This window comes from Crocodylus siamensis, chromosome 5 (assembly GCF_052110815.1).
Source record: "Crocodylus siamensis isolate JL-2025a chromosome 5, ASM5211081v1, whole genome shotgun sequence".
NCBI lineage: Eukaryota > Metazoa > Chordata > Crocodylia > Crocodylidae > Crocodylus > Crocodylus siamensis.
In genome coordinates this window covers 84,183,244-84,203,459 of record NC_143399.1, presented here as the reverse complement: position 1 = coordinate 84,203,459, position 20,216 = coordinate 84,183,244, and the positions used below count along the sequence as shown (strand labels likewise).

The 20,216-nt window shown below is 44.7% G+C and overlaps 1 long non-coding RNA gene across 1 annotated transcript in view; it reads right to left on the bottom strand.

Moving 5' to 3' along the window:
• Positions 1-19,972, bottom strand: part of LOC149864374 (uncharacterized) — a 93,575-nt gene extending 73,603 nt beyond the window's left edge. Inside the window, exon 1 of the long non-coding RNA XR_016442570.1 lies at positions 19,720-19,972. This is a non-coding gene — a long non-coding RNA (uncharacterized LOC149864374). The remainder of the gene's footprint in view (positions 1-19,719) is intronic.
• Positions 19,973-20,216: the final 244 nt, after the last annotated feature.

Sequence of the window (20,216 nt, the reverse complement as noted above, 5' to 3'; positions counted from 1 at the left end):
CCACAGAAAAGGTAAGCTGACAAGTACCCAGGGTGTAAGGACATACTCTTGTCACAGTATTTGCACAGCAACTTTCAAAATGCTTTTCTGCACCCTCAAAACACTCTGAGATCAATTTAACCTAGCACTATTCACTGCCACAATCTAGCCTTGTTGGTACTAACCTTGCCCAGAGACGCAAGCTGTCTCCTGTTATTTTATTGCTCCTGTGGAAATTTCCAGCATTTTCTGCTTCCTCCTTTTCAAGCAGATTTTGTTGCCAGGGTAGAAGTTAACCAACACATATTTAAAGGCAGAATAATGACTAGGCATTCATGAATTCATTCTAATAAAGCATCGACCTGAAACAGCTAACGTCAGAAAAACATTTATGTTAATTTTTAAGGGTAAAAATCCCACATTTTGCGCACACATTAACATCTGTGTTGTTTCAGCTGAAACCAAAAAGAGTGGCTATTTAAATCCTTTGATTGACATGAGAAAGCAACACTTAAATTTTAAAAAAAATGCTATTAGGACCAGTGAAACCACTCATCCAGCTGCTGGGGAAGATATGTGAGAAGGGGGGAAATGGACAAAAAATAGTTTGAAATACAGAGCACCATTTGACAGAATAGTATAAAATGAATACCCGGTCTTCTCTTTATAGCTCATTTCAGCACTATGTAAGTAATTCTTAATGATAAGAATTAGCCATCATTTTCTTCTTATTTTATCCCTAACTTCTTCTGAAACTGCATAATTCTAATATAATAAAAGCCTAAGTCTGTCTGTCTGTCCATAACACTTTATTTGCACTCTGACTGGCTCATGGAAGCAGCCAATCAGAGTGCTCCAAGCATGGGGGAGTGCTGCCATGATTCCAAAGCCATGCCAAGGACCAGACAGGGGGTGGGAGAGCCAAGGCCAGCAGAGGCAGAACAGTGGCATTAGGTGGCAGCACTCCATCCCAGCCTCTCCCTCCCCCACCATTCTTGATGGGCAATTGACTAGTTTTAGATAAATACCCAGAATCTTTGGTTCTTCTATGAACTGAAACAGTTGTGCTTTCCCCAATACAGGTGAAGCTAAAAAAATTATAAAAGTATATTCTTTTTAAATAGTATGTTCAAATAACCTTTGCACTCACAAGGGTGAAACTGAGAGTTTGAATGCAATAAAACATTACTAGAAGGCTGTATATTTCGAGGGGAAGTAGTAAAGAGACATAAAAGTGGGACACGGGATTAAATCAAATTCCACTCGAGTAAACAGAGTAATTCCATTAAAATCAGTGGTTTTACACTAGTATGAATCTGGTGAGTGAATAGAATTAGCCGCATCACCCCAACCACAAGCGAAAAAGCTAACCACTGTTAAAAAAAGGAAAGCGTGTGGATAAATAGCTGGAATCACATTTTTTAAAAATTAACTGAATTTTTTGAGAAAACAAAGTGCCATTGTTTTGCTTCTATATCTGAAGACAAATAATACTAAAGTAATTACATGGTAACTCCGATGAGCTGGAGGTAATGAATTAAGCAATTCTGCCTCAAGCATCCGAGGGCAAGAAGTGTTTCTAGGAGGCAATGCTTTGTAGTATCTTTTCTTGTCTCATCTCAGGTGACTTCTCTAAAACGTATGGAAAAGGTTTTTGCTTTTCAGTTGATCCCATTAGACTTTATAGCTTCCAATTGGTATCAATTGCTTCTATAAAAGTAGCAGATGAATACCCTACACACACAAAAACACAGCCCTTTGGAAAATATGCCATTCAGCACATTGCTGGCCTAGGTTTATGGGCATGAAGTCAAAAAATTCTACTTTACAAAAGCAGTGTATGTTCAAAACTTACTTCTATAGGGACTGTGCTAGGAAGCCAGCTTTGTTTTATGCTGGCATCAAGAGCCTTGTATAAAAGAATAAGCTTATAATTGAGATGCACTGGGAACATTATCTACAGCAGGTGGCAAAAAGACACTTTTCTTCCAGATGACACAAGATGCTAATTACCTTCAGATTAAAAGTTGAAAACACAGATTTGCATTTACTGTTGTATATTGAAAAGCATTTCTTTTTATCACTAGTTCTCCAGCCAGTGGCTACAGGGCTGAGCATACCATTGCCATATACTGCAGTGTTTGCATTAATAGTAATGGGGTGGAATGTAGCAGTATTACCAGAGCTCAGCCACCACCTGTCCTGGGCCCACGTGGCTTGTGCAATGGAGGAGAGGGCTTGCAGGGTCGGAAGGAAGGGAAATCACAGAGTAGGGAGGGAATGCCCAGAGGAGACCCATGCTGCTTAGAGGGACTGCAAGGGAGCCTCCCCCATACAGCCTATCCCCCCTGCCATATATGCCTCCCCCCTGCCCATCACCATCACCACCACCACTTACCTCCAGGTCTGGCCCCAGTCTGACCCTGATCCAGAGCTGCTGATTTTTCCTGGTTGGGCTGGGCTGGGCTGGGCTGGGCTGGAGCCAGAGCCAGAGGTAGACAATAAGCAGAAGGTAAGCACAGGTGGCAGAGGGCAGCATCTAGGGAGGGCAAAAACTGGGGGTCTGGCCCCTCATCCCCTGCCTGTTTTTACTCCATGGGGGAGGGTGGGAGAGTTAAGATGGCCCTCCAATAATTAGATTCCATACATGGAAAATTATAACAAATTGATACATTTCCATGTATAGAGTCTAATTATTGTGGGGGAAGGGTCAACTTACATTCAATCATTTTGGATTCTGGTAAGTATGATAAAATTGGCCCCAAGGAACAGGGGTTTAATTCCAGCCAAGGCTTTCCTTTCCCTTGCACAGAAGCAATATAGGTGAAGAGCTGTCTGAGAGAACACAAGAAAAATGCCTTCAAACCCACAGAGAAGCCCCACTGTGAAGCATTATGGAAGTATCAAGAGCTGTGTTTACGGAAAGGGAATTAGTCATTTAACAGAATAAAATCACTAGTTTTGAGAACTTTACCAGTCTGGTAGATATTGAACTTAAGATCTATTTGCTATTATTTAAAGGACAGCTACATTTCTGAGAAACAGCTTTAATGTATGCCTTAGAAATAATAGAGTAGAATAGAATAGAAAAGAATAGAATAGAATAACCTTGCAAATCTTCTTAGACTGATTTTGTTCAAGAAGGAAGTACTTGGAATTTGAAAAATTGCTTCTTTTGTAGCTGCATGCATGCAAAAGAAGTTACTAGATGTGGACTTTTTAACTATACCCACTAGACAATGAATGTGTCATCGTCCTATCATTTTGTCACCCGCCAAAAAGGGGACTGGGGGACATAGACAGACAAATGTTAACCCCAAAATCAACAGAAACTGTTGAAAGGTTGGAAAATAAATGCAATAGAGTGAACTGTTCTAAAGCATTTCCTGAAAGTACCTTCTGTGTGCCAAGTTCACTTAGCCAAAAACTTTTGGGAAGTTACTCTTAGTTGTTGCTCCTCAGCTCTGGAAATCCCACCCGCTTGAGGCTTCCAGAGCCCAAAACTGACTGTCTTTTCAAAGCAGTATAAAACTTGATTTTTATTTGGGTGGATGGTTATCAGGTGGGGTAAGTTGCAGGTATTCTTTGGGGTACCATTTTATAGTAAGCCACTTTGAAGAGAGTGACAAAAAATAAACAAACAAGATAAAGTAAATATTAAGCAAAAAGCAAAATTTGTTCACAGGTAGCATATGTTGATAGTCAATCAGAAAGATGTTGATGAATTTGACAGGGGTGCCACACTCCTGCAGCCCCATGGGCTGAATAAATGGTATAGAGCTAATCTGTGGGCCAGAACAGGCCCATGAACCCCCTTCCACATCTTGTTTCCCAGCATACCTGATCCAGCAGCCATTCTAGTCAATCTGGGACCTGGGCTGCATGCAGCACAAATCCTGGAGCATCTGGAATCGGTACTATGTGCAGTGTAATCAAGCTGAAGCAGAGACTATACTTTGTGGCAGCCACCCCAGCAGACTTGGAACTGCGCTACATGGCACTGGCTCCAGCTCATCCAGGACTTGCATTGCACACATGCCCATGAACACCACATGGGTCCCAGACTGGCTGGAACAGGCACTGTATGTGGAACAGTCTCAGAACAGGCATTGCATGCAGTTCAGTCTGCACTGCATGTAGTGCCTATTCTGGCCACTTCAGGATCCATGCTGAATGGTTGCAGCAGCCACTGGTTTATACTGGGGGAGTCTTTGGTCCCAATCCTGCCCATGGACTACTCCATGCCATGGGTGCATGCTGTGCTCTATGTGGTCTTATCAGACTCAGGGACAGCACCAGGGGGACAGATTGCAGGGTTGTTCAGACTGGACCTGGCCCATAGGATGAATTTGACACCCCATATTTAAGAGAATCAGTACTTAACAGGGTGGAGGGGAAAGAACAGGAATAGAGCGCAAGACCTTTTATTTATTTTTTTAATCTTTATTTTTAAAATATTTAAATAAAAAAAGGTGGAAAACATGTGGCACTCCTGGGGGACAAGAAAGAAACACTTCTTGGTAATGCAAACCCACATATCACTAAAGATGAAAACCCCCTTACCCCAGCAAACTTCATGGGATTTCACTTTTCAGATTAGCTGTCTGTCTTCCACCTTGCACTATTTCCCCTTGGCGACTCAGCATGACACAAACTGGTCCACATTTTGTTGCAAGGTGAAATGTCCAAGCAGAAACATAATGTGCACCCAGACCAAGAAACAGAAAATTTGAAGGGTATCAGAGCCAGCCCCTGCAGGTCACCATTTTGGCCTGGTTCAGCAGGAAATTAGCCAGGCAGATCACACTCCCATTAATACAGAAGCAAGAAAATGTCTTTTGTGACAGAGTAAGTCCTTCTGAACCCATGAAGTGTCCATGAAGTATTACTTCCCAGGAGATGGTCAGCAGACACTTCCGGGTGGCAGAACAGAAGCAGGCCAGCCACTGTTATCTGTTACTTTAACTAGTTGTAAGCAATTTCTGTACATGTAAAAAGTTGTTCCACATTAAAAAGCCTCCAGGTATTACAGTACTAATCACTACACTACAGAAACTTCAAAAATAGCTTAAATAAGAATAAAAAGGTTTTTGTCCAGATGCAAGATAATGCAAATTTATCCTTTGTTTGTTTGTTCTAGGTTTGAGATCATTCATTTAACTTTTAACAATGGTTTTACCATTTTTCCTCCTTATTTATCCCTTCACTTCTTGATGTATAGAGAACAAGACATCATCCCGGTAAAATTTTCAGAAGCACCCAGGTGATTTGGGGTCAACCAAGTGACATGGTTAATCTACACTTAAAACTTCTACCACCCTAAGTAGGTCAGTACAGAGTGTAATTAACATTTTTCCCCTGACATAGTGATGCCTATAAAAGCCTTTGCGTAGACTCATTCACACAGTTCTGACAGTGCCTTCAACTTGTTTCATTGCCCATTTGTAATAAGCTGTCCAAATGCAAGCACTTTGTATAATGACATCCACAGTGTGAACGAGGGAAGTGACTATAATGGTACAGGTAAAGTACCAAAATATTTTAAGAATAAACAAGCTCTTAAGCTTTAGCCAAACATACTAGCAATGTGAAAAAAGTGAAAGTTTACCAAAGTTAGCAACTATTCAAAGGAACTGTCACCATTAATTTAGTTAGTTTTTAAAGACAGTAAGAATTATATAGAGGTTTACATTTAAAGAATATATGTAGACATTAAAGTACAAGATAAAGCAAGACCAAAACCTCTCTAAAATCTCAGTGCAACCTTAGGAGGCCCTAAAAGCTTTTTGACTAAAGTCACCCTTTGTCTCAGCAAGGAAAGCACAGACAGGTATTTGTGTTTCATATAGAGCTTTTCTATTGTTTTGATTCTGCTCCAGGACATGTTTGGCCAACATAGCAAATATACTTTCAAACAATATAAAAAAAGGAACAGTGGAATAATACCTAAAAGAATGCTGAAGGATGGGAACAGGAAGGGTTGAATGGAATACGGTTACATTGATTTGAAAACAGAGGAGAGGTTAGCGAAAGAAGAGATTTCTTAAATTTAATGCTAGATCCACAGATGACTTGGGAGGATTTTGCACGTAGATTTTCAAAGACCCATGTCTTCCACACACACCCATCCCACCCATCTTTTTCTCATTTCTGGCCTAGATTTCCAGCCTGATAAGAATTTTAAATAATGCAAGAGAAAGTTTATTTTTGATGTGGGCATTCAGTCAAATCCACAGATAGTAGTTTTGCCCTACTGGCTTCCTTCTCAGCCAAGCACATATATGTAAGACTACCATCTCTCTTCTGTTGAGTATGGTCACTGTTGCATCAAATGTCATCATAATGATTATGAAATCCTCCTATACACCAATATCTATGTTTCAGGCCTTGACTTGAATAATGAGCTCAGGCGCTAGACAACTGTTCATGAGAGAAAGGAATCTGCCTAGTCAGGGCATGTAGCAATTAATGAGCCACTGAACAGAGGTTCTTTTACGCTGAGATACCTGCATGTACCCCAATTCCTGTATACTGGTGCTGCACAGAGACATCATTGAGGTAGGGGGCTTGAGCTTCCTGCCACACAGAACAGAATCGGGGCAGGATGCTGCTGTGAGAGGCATTACTACCAGGGTTCAAATTATAGGAGAGCTTGGGGGGGAGGGGAGGAAGAATGGGGTGTTAAGCCCCCCATAAGAGACAATAGCCCCCTGTAAGTTTGAAAAGCATAACCTGGGGAATCTCCAATTTTATTATGACATAGCAATGGGTAGCCTCCCCCTTTTTTTTTTTTTGCAGACCGTCCCCTTTCCCCTCCCCACCCTAAAAGTCAAAGTGTGATTTGAACCCTGGACACTACAAAGAACCAGGTTAGCCCTTCCCAGGTGCCACAAACACTGCAGTTTTATATACAGAGTGAGGAACCAAAGCTCTGTATCACTGCAGCTGCAGGGTCAAAGAAGGATTAGCCTGGCTCTTGACACCCCTTTCCCACTAACACCTTGTCCCCCCTTTGCTCCATGCAGCCAGAGCCTCAAGTCCCTCTGGCTCCATTATGGTCCTTCCCTTTACCGAACACCCCAGGCTCATACCCCACAGCAGTTTTCTGTGCTACTTGTGGCATGGGTTGGCCATTCCTGCACTAGGACTATACAAAAAAAGTCTTCCCAGCAAAACAGAGGTAGCACATGATTTCCCACCCGGCATATAACCATATTCAGACTGGATTACCACAGGGCAACATCTTGAATCAATCAGTCACAGAACAATCAGGCCTATTTCCAATCTGTACATTATGGAGGTGGAGGGCATGGAAGGAGTGTACCAAATGGCCAAATAATATCCAGCTATTCCCCACAGGTGGTTGTTCAAATAGTTCATCCAAGATCCAATCATCCCAGTGTGAGCACAGCAACCCAACCTGCACAAATAGTTAACTTAAAAGCCTTAGTTATTTTAGCTCCATTGCTCCTGAGCACACACAGACATTATTCATGGCAAAATGCCACTTAATGATTATCTTCAGAAAGATATCTGAAGTGACAGCTCCACACAATTGCCACTGAAAGCTCCCAGGGCAACTTGCCCGCTCTGCACATGAACTATATGTAGCAAACTCTTAATTTCAAGCCTGATGCTTGGTGCATGTCTGCACTAAATGTAGCACATAGTTGGTTTAGTCAAACTTGTCATCTCCTAGAAGTATCCTATGAAAAACTTTTTTTGATTAAGACTGGGGACAGTTCACAAATATTACAAACCAAAGTCACAGAAATACCAACTTTGCACTGAAAAATGAAAGTAGAACAACTGGGAAAAAATACAGATTTGAAACCACCACCACAATGCCTCCTGGATATTGTAGTCTGGCTTATTCATGCTAGTTTTCCTTCTCAGAATACAGGAGATGTCCCCACCAGATCATTTCTTCTTAGCAGTTAATTCCAAGGGTCAAATTAAAGTGACAATACAATAGAGATGTGTTGCTGGTAGGTGTTGTGAGGCTTAAGTCCTTTCTTGCCTGACACTACCTCCTTGCGACATCAGGGTGATATCTGAAGAATGGTATTACCCGCGTGTCCCTTAAGTTGTTTTGTTCTCCTGCCATGTCTTGATGTCCTTCTTGGGAGACGGTACCTGCAGGATCCTCATGAGATCTCACTCCGTTGACTTCTTTGTAGGGCTCCAACCTTCTCCTTTACCCCACCCTTACCACATCCAGGGCCTGACCAGGCGCCATTGTCTTAAGGCTCTCTTTTTGCAGGTGATCTCTTCTCACCTATGCCTCCCACTGCCCAGGAAGAGACACGCTCTCCAGTCATCAGCTATTCCTCAGCCATTAACTGTTTCAGTGCAACATCCTGCAGTGACTAATCTCATTGCAGCATAGCAACAAAAGAGTTCTTTAAATACTAACTTGGGAGAATCAACATAATATTCCAATATTCCCCCTCCGGCAGGATATGCTCATAGATAATGAATTCTTATCCAGCCCAAACTCTAGGACTAGCCTACATATTGCTATCCCCTTTTATTCCAATATGGTCCTCACTCAGGTCCCTTCCCTTCATGGCTGCCGCCAACCCTGGCCTCAATGTTATCTAGGACTTCATGCCCCATCTTGACTACAGGCCTTGATGCTTCACAGGGATTAATCCCTGCTAGCTGACTTGCTTCCCAGCCCTGGACTGCTGCAGAACTGTGGGGTTTCTCCCTGCCAGGGTTCATGTTGCCTCCTGACTCCCATCCCCACTCTTCCCCAAGGGGTGTCTCAGTCCCAATGCTGCCAGTCCTAGCTGAGGTCTGGGTTCCTCCACAGCACCAAATTGGGCTTCTCCATTCTCTGGCTCTCATCGCTCTTTGCTGGTGTGCACAGTGGGCTCAGTTTTACTGGAAAGCCATGGATGACCTCCCAGCCCCACCAGCGGGTCTTCTCTCTGCCATTTGCAGCCTTGTCTGGCTGCATGCCAACTCCTGGCTCTCACCCCACTCTTCCAATGTGAATTTCCAGCCCCGCCCCTCTAGCAAGCCACCCTGAGTCTCCACTCCCCTGTTCATCTCTCTCCGCAGCATTCTCTCACCTCTTCTCAGCTCTTCCTCTCCCAATGCAGTATTGCTCTTCCCATTGCCTGCTGCTTTCTTGGACTTTACCCCCTTCCCTCAATTTGCAGGCTCAGGCAGCTACAGAACTGCTGTCCCAGAACCCATCCTGCCCATGCTGTTTCACCTGTTGGGGGAGGGGAAGTAGGGGAATAACCCAGTTTCTGGTCTCCTCCCCTTCACAGGATGGTTTGTAGGTAAATTGATACATTTAATAGTACCAGTCCCTAGAATCAAACAACATTTATCCAATGCTGAACTCAGATGTGGAACTCTAAAACTGTTGACAACATTTGGTAACCTATTGTTACAAAATAGCCTCTGTGCCAGAAGACTGGTGGGCTGACAACCCATCCTCAACAGAAGCTCCAGTGATGATCTGGGACTTACAGACCAGTGAGTCTCAACATCTCTCTCCAGCAAAATAACAGAATCTATAATAAAGGTAAAAGTAGGAGTCACATGGATATGATATGTTGGGGAAGAGTCAGTATGAGTTTTGAAAACTGACATCTTGTCTCAGTCTCCTAGTATTCTTTGAAAGTGTTAACTAATATATTGACAAGGGGATCCAGTTGAAAAAGTAGATTTGGATTTTCAAAGTTTTTGACATGGTCCCTCACCAAAGGCTCTTAAAAAACAAACTGATTTGTCCATGGATTGAAAGATGGTTAAAAAGATAGGAAACAGTAGGGTTAAAAGGTCATTAGTAAGGTTCCCAGGGGATCTGTACTTGGCCCAGCTTAGTCCAATATTTTCATAAATTACCTGGAAAATAAAATGCATAGTGAAATTGCAAAGTATGCCATCACTACTCAGTTACTGGTATTCTTGGTAGCCCCAAGGTAATAGTGAAGGGCTGAAGAAACAGCTCCCAGAACTGAGTGGGCCATAAAATGGCCAATGAACTTCAACACTGGTAAGTGCAAAGTATAATGAGGAAAATAACCTCAACTATATAAACACATAATGCTGGGCTGTAAACTAGTACTTGTTAACTTGACATGCACCAAATCAATGCTTGGGATCTCAATATCACACTGTTAGGCAGGACAGCATGACAAAATTATACACACACGCACACACTGTACATACAAAACTATGGGTCCATACACATACACACACTCGCACTTTGGTGGTGGCTGTGTGTTGACACTATGGGGCTCTTGAAGACTAGGGGGCACTTGGGGCCCCGGGTGGAAGAGGGAAAGTCCAAGAGGCAGTAAAAGCTGGGGAACCAGAGCTGGGAGAGGGGAGGTCAGAGGTGACAGGGAAAAAATGGAGGGGTTAGAAGCAGTGGAGAGCCAGAATGGGGCCAGAGGCAGCAGGGAGAAAGAAGCAGCAGGGAGACAGAGATGGGACGGAAGTCGGAGAGGGACCAGGGATGGGGCCAGAAGCAGCAGGGAGGGCTGGGACAGAGCCAGAGGTGGCAGGGAGAAGGAAGTGGCAGAGCGCACTGGGATGGAGGTCAGAGAAGGAGCCAGGAAGTGGCAAGAGGTGGCAGTGAAAAAGAAATAGCGGAGAGATGGAGACAGGATGGAGCCAGAGATGGCAGGGAGAAGGAAGCGGCAGAAAGAGATGGATCCAAGAGGCAGGGGGTTAGAGGCATCAGAGAAGGAGCCAGGACGGAGCCAGAAGTGGTAGAGAAATGGGTCAGAGAGGCAAGGGTTAGGAGGCAGTAGAGAGGGAGCTGGGATGGGGCCAGAGGTGGAAGGGAGGACCGGGATGGAGCCAGAGATGGCAGGGAGAAGGAAGCGACAGAGAGTGACAGGTCAGAGAGGCAGGGGTTTGGAGGTGGCAGCAAGGAAGCCAAGACAGGGCCAGAGGTAACGGGGAAAAAGCAGCAGCAGAGAAACAGCCAAGAGGCAGAAGCCAGGGAAAAAAGCTGGCCCAGGTACAGTGGAGGAGAGCCAGAAGACTGCAGGGGTGAGAAAAAGAGAGAGAGAGAGAGCTGAGAGGAGGTAAGTTGGAGGTAGGAGAGGAGCCTGGAGGCAGGTTAGGAGTTAAAAGGGAGCTGGGAGGCAGAAGGCAGAGCATCTGGGGCTAGGTGGCAGAGAGAGAAAGTAGAGAGAGACAGGACGAAGGTCAGAATGACAGGGGGCTGGAGATTGGAGAAAAGCTGGGACCGCAGTAAGACAAAACCAACTCAGGGTTCCAAAATAATGGTTTTATTAGATAGGCAATGCAATGCACACACCACAAAGTTACTGGTTCCCACACACATACACACACTCTCTCCCAGGCACTCATACAATGGTAGCAGGAGAGGAAAAGCTTAATGGAAGGATTGAGGTCAAGGTGTATAGAGACATAACTCAGGTCCCTTGCTTGGGGGAAAAAGGTGGGTGATAGCTACCTATCTGGGCTGAGATTTGATCCTCAATAGCCAGTTGAGGTCTTCTCCAGCAAGGTGTTGTCTAGAGGGGGTTGCCAGCAGGGCCTCTAGGTGCATAGGTGACATGATGTATTGCTGGTCCAGATGGAGAGGGTGTCCCAAGGAGGTCACGCTCTACCACCCTTTTTATAGGGGTGGGCTACCCGGGACTCCATTGGGGAGGACGTGCCCAGGCAAGGGCCAGTCTTGATCAGATAAGGTCGTGCAGTTCCAGGTGTCCTTATTGTCCGGTGGGATACAATGATGGAGTTGCTGGTTTCTATTCTTTTCTTTTTTTTCCCCCCATGTTGCTGGTTTCTTGGAGGGTCTTTAATCATTCAAATATTGGGTTTTGTCTCTAGTCCTGGGAATAGGTCTGTAGTTTCAGGGAAAGTCAATGAAAGATGGTAGTAGGGTAGTTACGTTGATGGTCTGATCATTCAGCAGAAGCTATTTTTAGGCCTGGTACCTTTATGTCTCAAGCATTCTTATTCACTTTCATTCATCCAGGAACCAACTTACATGGGAGGGTAAGTAATTGTGTTACAACTGTAACTCATACAATAGGGTATGCCCAGGCAGGGGACACAAAATGGACACTTGGCATTACTTTAGCTAACTTGCAGAAACAGGCCTAAATCATACAATATCAATATAAAACATTAAAAATCAATACAAACATAAGAAGAATACAATATAAAACAGTAACAATCAATACAAAAATAACAGAACACTATTTACAATATAAAGACGGGCTTCTTACAATAATGGAATACAAGAACTTAGCTCATCTATGACTACTTCTAACAGGGGTGGGCAAAATGTGGCCCACCAGGCCATTCTATCCAGCCCACAGGGCCCCTAAAAAAATTTAGAAAGTTAATATACATCTACCCCTGGCTGCTTGTCATGTGGCCCTCAACGGCTTGCCAAAACTCAGTAAGCGACCCCATGCCCAAAATAATTGCCTGCCCCCAATTTATAAGGAATAGAGGGCAGAGAGAAAAAGTCAGAAACAGTTGGGGAAGGGGAGGAAATGTATTTTTAAATAAAAGAAAAACTCAGAGAAAAGTTATGACTCAGAGAAGAGACCATGGAGTCTTTGTAAATACAGGCAGTCCTTGGACTTAAGACGCGGTTTTCAGGAACCAATTATGTCCTAAGTCAAAACATTGCAACTCAGAACCAATTTTCTCATAAGAAACATGTTATAAATGGGGATTGGTTCCTGACCCAAGGCCCGATACCTTATTTTCACCATAAATACCCCAGAGTTTTGTACTTAATCAATTATAGATGAATAACATTGCTACATTAATGTATTTATGTTGTAAATAGCAATCATATTGATTTGGAAGGACATCTTTGAGGTGACTTTGCTGGACTTTTTGAAGGGTTCTTGGCTGGAGTCTTCTCAGGAGTCTTGACTGAAGGTCTTTCTGGAGTCTTGGCTCCTTTCTTAAAGAAAGTGTCCAAGGAAGTTTGGACAGTTGTTCTCCAAGGAGATGGATGACACAGCAAACTTGTTCGTTGGTGTGGCTTCACATCGGATCAAGCGCTGTAAAGTTGAAACTGATGCCATAAAGTTGAAACGGTGTCAATTTATAAACATTGTAACTGTGAAATGTTGTAACTCGAAATGTTGCAAGTCGAGGACTGCCTGTATTTCTCTAAAAACATTGTTTCAGTGTGCAGTGGTGACTAAAAACCTCAGTAAAATGTTGGGCATCATTACAAAGGGAACTGAAAACATAGGCACTTCACCAGAGAGATGGAGTGCACTTTAAAAGAGCTACCTAGTTACCACGTGACAAATTACTGCAATACAAAAAGAAAATCCCCACAAATTGCACGCCATTAGTTATGACACACCATCCTTCCATGGAACCTCTTTGGAAAATCCTCAAACAACTGCAACCCATACTAGAAGAAAACTCAGTTCTTAAAGAGATCTTCCCAGAACCACCCATCCTAACAAGCACCAAACCTCACCAACCTCATCACCAGAAGCAAGCTTCCTGGCTAGGGACAGACATTACACAAACGAGTTTAAGTGATGAGAAACTGGTTCAAACCTGTAACAGAACAGACATTCAGTGCACATAAACCAGTTTCAAAATGGTCAAAACCAGTTTGAAATAAACCTGGTTAAATGTAGTGTAACCTGGGCAGTACTCTAAGGAGGTACCCCCTCTCCAGTTGAAGGGATCAAAGCAGGTGCACAAACACTGTGGGAGGTGTAAGGACCCTCCTCCCCCTATAGAGCAGAGCCAGACCACCAATGGGGACTTAACCATATACCTTTTAATACTGAGAACATAACAGGCATAAAATCAGAGGGTATAGTGGACACTACAATGCTCCAAGGGGGCAGGATTCAACAAAGGTTAGACACTTACAATCATTGACAAAAAACAGGGTTAACAAAATATAAAACACAAACAGCAGAACAAACAATATGGGTTGGTGAAATATAAAAAAGCACAAAATGCAAAATGTCAAATGACAAGGAAATATAGGGCCTTGGTACCTGGAGGGGGAGAAAGGGGGGAAAACACAATGGCCCTTTCCACTGGCATGGCTCCTGAGGAATAGGGGGCAGGGATGGGGGTTAATTCCCCCCTCTACCCCCACTCCCCCCAGGGGATTGCAGCAGGGTCTTCCCACCCCAACTTCCACCCTCACTCACTCCCTGCTTGGGACAAGCGGGGTAATAACCCCTGGCCCCCCAACCAAGGGCCCCTGCCAGCCATCAGCTGGCCATGCCTGGCCCCACTGCTGCAGCAATAAGGGGACATAGCTCTTGATGGAGGCAGCAACCCCTGTCAGTGTCAGGGAGTACAAGTGCCACTGCAGGGTAAGCAGAGCTGCCACAGACTGTGCATGGCAGCATCAGAGCTCCAAGGGGGCCAGAGCCTCCTGTAGTGCTGCTGCCACAGTCCACAGCATCTTCTCAGCCCACAGTGCACCCGCCCACTGCTCATGCTCAGGGAAACTAAGACAGGGACTGCCCCTGTCACGGTCTGTCCCCACTCACCATTCCAGCAGCCAAGTGGGGGCAAGGCCAGATGCTGGCCAGCAGGACCCCTTAGGCAGAGGCAGGGAGCTGGGTTATTCCCTCCTCTGCCTCCAGGGCACCGAAGCAGGGTCTTCCCACCCCAGCCACCACCGTTTGCTCTGTGCACAGGGCAAGCAGCAGAATAAGTCCCCTTCTGCCCCGCTCTGCCAGATGCCCCAAGTGCAGGGCACCTTAGATGGGGAGCAGGGATAGGGGTTATTCCCCCTCCCTCCAGTGTCTGGCAGAGGGGACAGCAGGAGGCTTATTCTGCTGCTTGCCCCAGAGAGTGAGTAGCGGTGGTTGGGGTTGGCAGACCACCCACCAGATCCAGCTCAGGGCTCTGTCAGTAGGATAGGGAGGGGGGAATTGAGCCCCTTTCAGGTGAGTTCAGTCCAGGTTAATGCCTGAATTGGTCAAGTCCCACCCCCCCGGCACAGCTTCCCTGCACCCAAACATGTGCTCTAGTGTCCCTGGGCTCCTGCCCTGAGCAACTCCAGGCATGTACCTGCATTTCCTCAGTCCACAAGGAATGTTTGTGCTGTTGCAAAAAAATTGGTTCAACCTAGGCAGGCTATACTAACTTGCAAAGATTGAATCAATTCAGGCTCCAGCTTTTTGAATGTCCGTCCCTAACTCCTATGGCCCAAAACACACAAATGGACCCAGACCATACTGGGACAAGAAACGTAAAACCTGCTAATGTATCTCCACCACACCAACTATAGCTACACCCCATAACAGAACCATTACCATTCCTGGATCTTACAGCCTATGAACTTCACTTCATAAAATTTACTGGATACAAAAAATCATGAACTAAACAGAGACATTGGATTTATGGCACATTAGAACCTGCCTGTCATCCAATAACCACAGGTAACCGCTCTACATTACCAGCTACATTCTACTACAAGGCCAACTTTCCCCTGTCCTGGTCCCCGTTTCCCCCATCCCTGTCTCTCGCGTATTTTCTCCCACGGCCTCAGAGCCTCATTGCCACATATTTGCATTTTTACAGACATGCATTTTGCATACTGGCTTCTATTCCATCCAGGAGAACACAAAACAGCAGACTCTCCCTATGCCTGAAAAGGGGTGTTTGTGCCTGAGAGCTTGCATAGAACAAGTTTTCCAACTATTTAGTTGGTCTAATAAAAGATATCACATTTACCCAAAGAACTTTGTCTGTCATGCCACTGTATTAAGTCATGAGGCAAATATTATATATGTAATTTTGTTCCCCCTCCACATCTCAAAAATGGTGTAGTGAAATACAGAAAGAACACAGAAGAGCAACAAAAATGATCAGAAGCATAGAGCAGCTGCCCCACCAGGAATGACTGAAAAAGCTAAGGCTCTTCAGTTTGGCAAGGAGAAGGCTGAGGGAGGGCTATGATAAGAGCCTAGAAAATAATGAAGGGTATGGATAAAAAGGAATAGAAAACTGCTATTTACCAAGTCTCAGAATAGAAAATTAGGAAGTACACATGGAAATCATGAGATATAATGTTATATATCTATCTATATTATTAATTATAGTAATCAAAAATATAATACACACAATGCATAACATGCATACATTATATATAATTATTTTCACATATATAATATATACATTATAATTATGTTGTATATAATTATTAAATACATAACCTAATACTTATATTTACATATCATTTATTATAGTTATTACTGTGATAATTATTATATATTATATAGTATATATACTATTATATATTATTTAATTATTATATGATTATATAATTATTATATATACTATTTTTTTTTCAAACGGTGCATAAACCTGCAGGACTCATTGCCACAGGAAATTATATGAGTGTGAGAAAGAGAAGGAGCCACCATGCTCCAAAGCACCCAGGCTAAACAAAGGCTCAGCGACCCCAGGTCCACAGTCCCAAGGAGCCCGGCAGAAATCTCCCTTACCCAGGGGTTTCTGGAGGGGAGGGGCAGAGAACTCCCACGTGGGTATAAAGAGCCTGGGACAGGAAAGAAGGGGGAGCATAGAACCAGAAGGAGGAGGAGGAGTGAGCCGACACATGCTGCATGGAACTCTGAAAGCAATGTGGAGAGCTGGTAGGAGACTCTTGCAGAGAGTAAGCCCCACAGAGGGGACTTATAGCCAAGACTACTGACCCAGTGGGGCACAGAACTGTTTGTTTACACGCTGGGAGCTGGTGGAGCCTGGCAGAGTTTTGTACTGTAATATCCTTAATAGAGGGGCACCATAGATTTGGCGGTATTGTAAAACATATAAAAGTGGCACAAGCCAAAAAAACAGTATCACAGATGGACCTAATGCACTAAAAGGAATCATGACAACCTCAACAAGTGCTAAAAACAGCAGGAACAATAACCCAGGCCAAGAGTGCCTGTTTTGTTTTCTTGTTTTCCTGTCTTTTGTTTTTTTGGGGTTTTTTTGATTGGAACCAAGATCACATTGCAAGATCAACTGACTGGTCAGAAGGCAAGGGTGTAGGGGTGGCAGAACCCTCAGGAACATAGGACCTTCGCAGGACAATGGTGAGACTACTAATGGGACTACACGTACAGGTAATGAACCAGCTCCTTTAACTTCAAGTCATGGCAGGCGAAACATGGGCATGTAAATCACCAACTAGAAACGGTATCACCCTAGTCAATTGGGAGGCGGTGTCCTACAGGCCTGCAAGTGACTGAAGTACCTGACACTGAGCAAGTAACATAACCAAGTTTAAAAAGGGATTACACCAGTCCATTGACAGCTATTTAACAAAGCAGACAGGAATGCATTCTGTGAAATCTCCAAAGCAATGATGGTTGGTATCAGGGAGGGTACAACAAGGAATGCATTACTATAGACATGCCCAGTTCACAAAGTCTCCCATTAAAGCATCTATGACTTGCCAGTGTTGGAGATGCTGGGTCAGGTTAGTGGTCTATCCAACCCACTATGGCTCTGGTGATCTTCTATTCCATGGACCTGGCTTGCCCAATAGACTACACCTCCCAGAATGCATCATGTTTAGAGACAACTCATTGTGATCACTCAAAAATAAAGATTTAGTACTTTAACAGTCAGGAAAGGCGGTCATTACATAAACCAGCGCTGTCCAACTTTTGTTGTGTGCAGCCCCAGGCTACTCTGATTGCAGGCTCCAAGCCAAACCCTATACGGGTTCCTTGCCACAGACTTCACAGACTCCATGGGCCTCTCCCCAACCTGTGTGTGTAGCCCCTCTGCCATGCAAGCAGCCACTACTATGGGCAACTAGTGCTGCCTTAGTCAGGAGGGGCACCCCCCCACAACCAATCTCACCGATGAGGGTCCCCCACAGCAAAACTTACCAAACAACAAGTAGCTGCACTGTTGCTGAATGCAGCTGTGGCCTACATCCAGCACTTACACTCCCTGGCTGGTGTCCACAGAGGGGGCACTGGTGCTCCCACCTGCCCCCCCTACCCATCACTTCAGTAGGGGGCACAGCCTGACAGGGAGTGCACCGGCACTCTCAGGGGGTGCACGTGCACCCCTGTGCACCCCCTACATGTCACCACTGGCCACTGCTAAAACCACCACATGGGGAAGCCCCGCCTCCTGGGGCACTACCACCCCACCACCATGCAGCCACCCACAGCACAATCCCCCCTACCCAACTTACTGCCACATGAGTAATCTCCCATTTCTGCCATGTGCGTAACAAGAGCCCCCTTCAGCAGAGTCACATGGGCAGAAAACTTGCTGGGCTTCCCAATATGCTCTTCTGCCCCCGAGACCCTGGCTGATGCTGTTGCTGCAGCAGTTAAAGCAATGGGTGGAATAGCAGCCCACAGCCTGCATGTTTACTCCTTCTGGGCCGGATGCAGCCCACAAACCATCGGTGAGATAGCCCTGACACAAACAGCCCTCAGAGCAGGAACTTGAACTTACCCCTTTTCCCTCCGAGAGGCCAGAGCTTAGCCTAACCATATCTAGCAGGCTAGAGGTAATCTCTCTCCCCTCTTCCTCTCCCCCTGCCCCAGATAGCTCTAACCACCAGGCTGAAAGATGTAAATTTGATTCCCGTTAGAAATAATGGAATTAAATCCAGGTCTCTCCCACCCTGGGTGAGTCCTTAGTCAATGATATTAGAAGTCAGAAGGTCACCACTATCTACAATACAGAGCATAACCTTTTTGGGATATGCCAAACATCCCAACACAATCAGATTCTTCACCTAACATTAGGAACACTCAGGTATGTGTCCTTGGCAAACCTGAGGCAGGACTTGCTCAAAACTGTCCAGACTGACATGCTGCTAGGCATGGGTCACTGATGCCTCCTGGGTCTGGGGGTGCACCTGCAGGTGCCACCGGCAGCCCTGGGTCCCTATACACATTGCCTATGCTTCTACAGCCCTGGGTCCCCATACACATTGCCTATGCTTCTAGGAATGTTTGGAGGCAAAACCATGAGGCACCCAAGGCATTTTAATTGTCCAAAACAGAAGTGCCTTCTGGGCTAGGCAGCAACTGAACAGGGGATTTTGAGGACCTGAGACTAATGTCCAATTTGTTTGCTAGGTCAAGCCCGTTTTCTTGGGGAAAAACATTTAGATTTACAAGTCCTTCACAAAATTGCATATTTTCTGAATTGTGCTTAATTGAGGCCAAAGGCTATTCTGAGGGCATGCTATTTCCCTGCATGTAGTAATGCCAGCATTACATTCAATGATACAGAATACAACCCTGTTTTTGGTCTAGTTACACAAAAAGATTTACCTGGTAATGACTTAGGAGTGCCACTTTTGCTCAGGTCAGGTCATGTTACCTACATTTACCCGAGATCAGGGTGTCCTTGGATTGTGTCAAAAACAAGTCAGGACCAAGATTAGGAACCAAAAAGCAAGCCAAATGTAATGAGAACAACTCAGGGACCAGCCAAAAGGTATGGAAATCTGATAGAAGCAACAGTTACAAGCTTCAAAGTTGGCCATGCTAAATGCTATTGCCCAGTGTTCCCAGTTACCTGGGTTGCTGTTTTCAGTACTCATTCCTAAAAGCCATTTTTTTATCCAGTTAGTATTCCATTAGCCCCTGGTAATGCAGACTCCAGCATAGGGGTTCTGACTCTCCAGAAACACAAAGCAAGAGGCTAACCCTGCCCTACAGATTTTACTTACTAAACAAACCAGACAAAAGGCAGCAGGGGACATTCAATTAATCTCCTTACCTGCATTCTGTAGGAACAGAGAGACCTTCTGTGTCCTTGGACAAGTCACCTCAGAAGTCCAGTCTATAAAATAACTAGGAGTTATCCTAGGCCCTCATCCTGAGCTTTTAACTGCTTTACCTTAAAACTTACTAGCCTCTAAAAGAGCTAAAGCTGCAACAGATCAGAAGGAAATGGTTACACCTGATGCCTCTTTCCCACTGTCATCTTGTCCCCACTTTGGCTCCATTATGGTCCTTCCCTTTACCGAACACCCCAGGCTCATACCCCACAGCAGTTTTCTGTGCTACTTGTGGCATGGGTTGGCCGTTCCTGCACTAGGACTATACAAAAAAGTCTTCTCAGCAAAACAGAGGTAGCACATGATTTCCCATCGGGCATATAACCATATTTAAACTGGATTACTACAGGGCAACATCTTGAATCAGTCAGTCACAGAACAGCCAAGCCTATTTCCAATCCAGACATTGTGGAGGGCATGGAAGGAATGCCTGTAT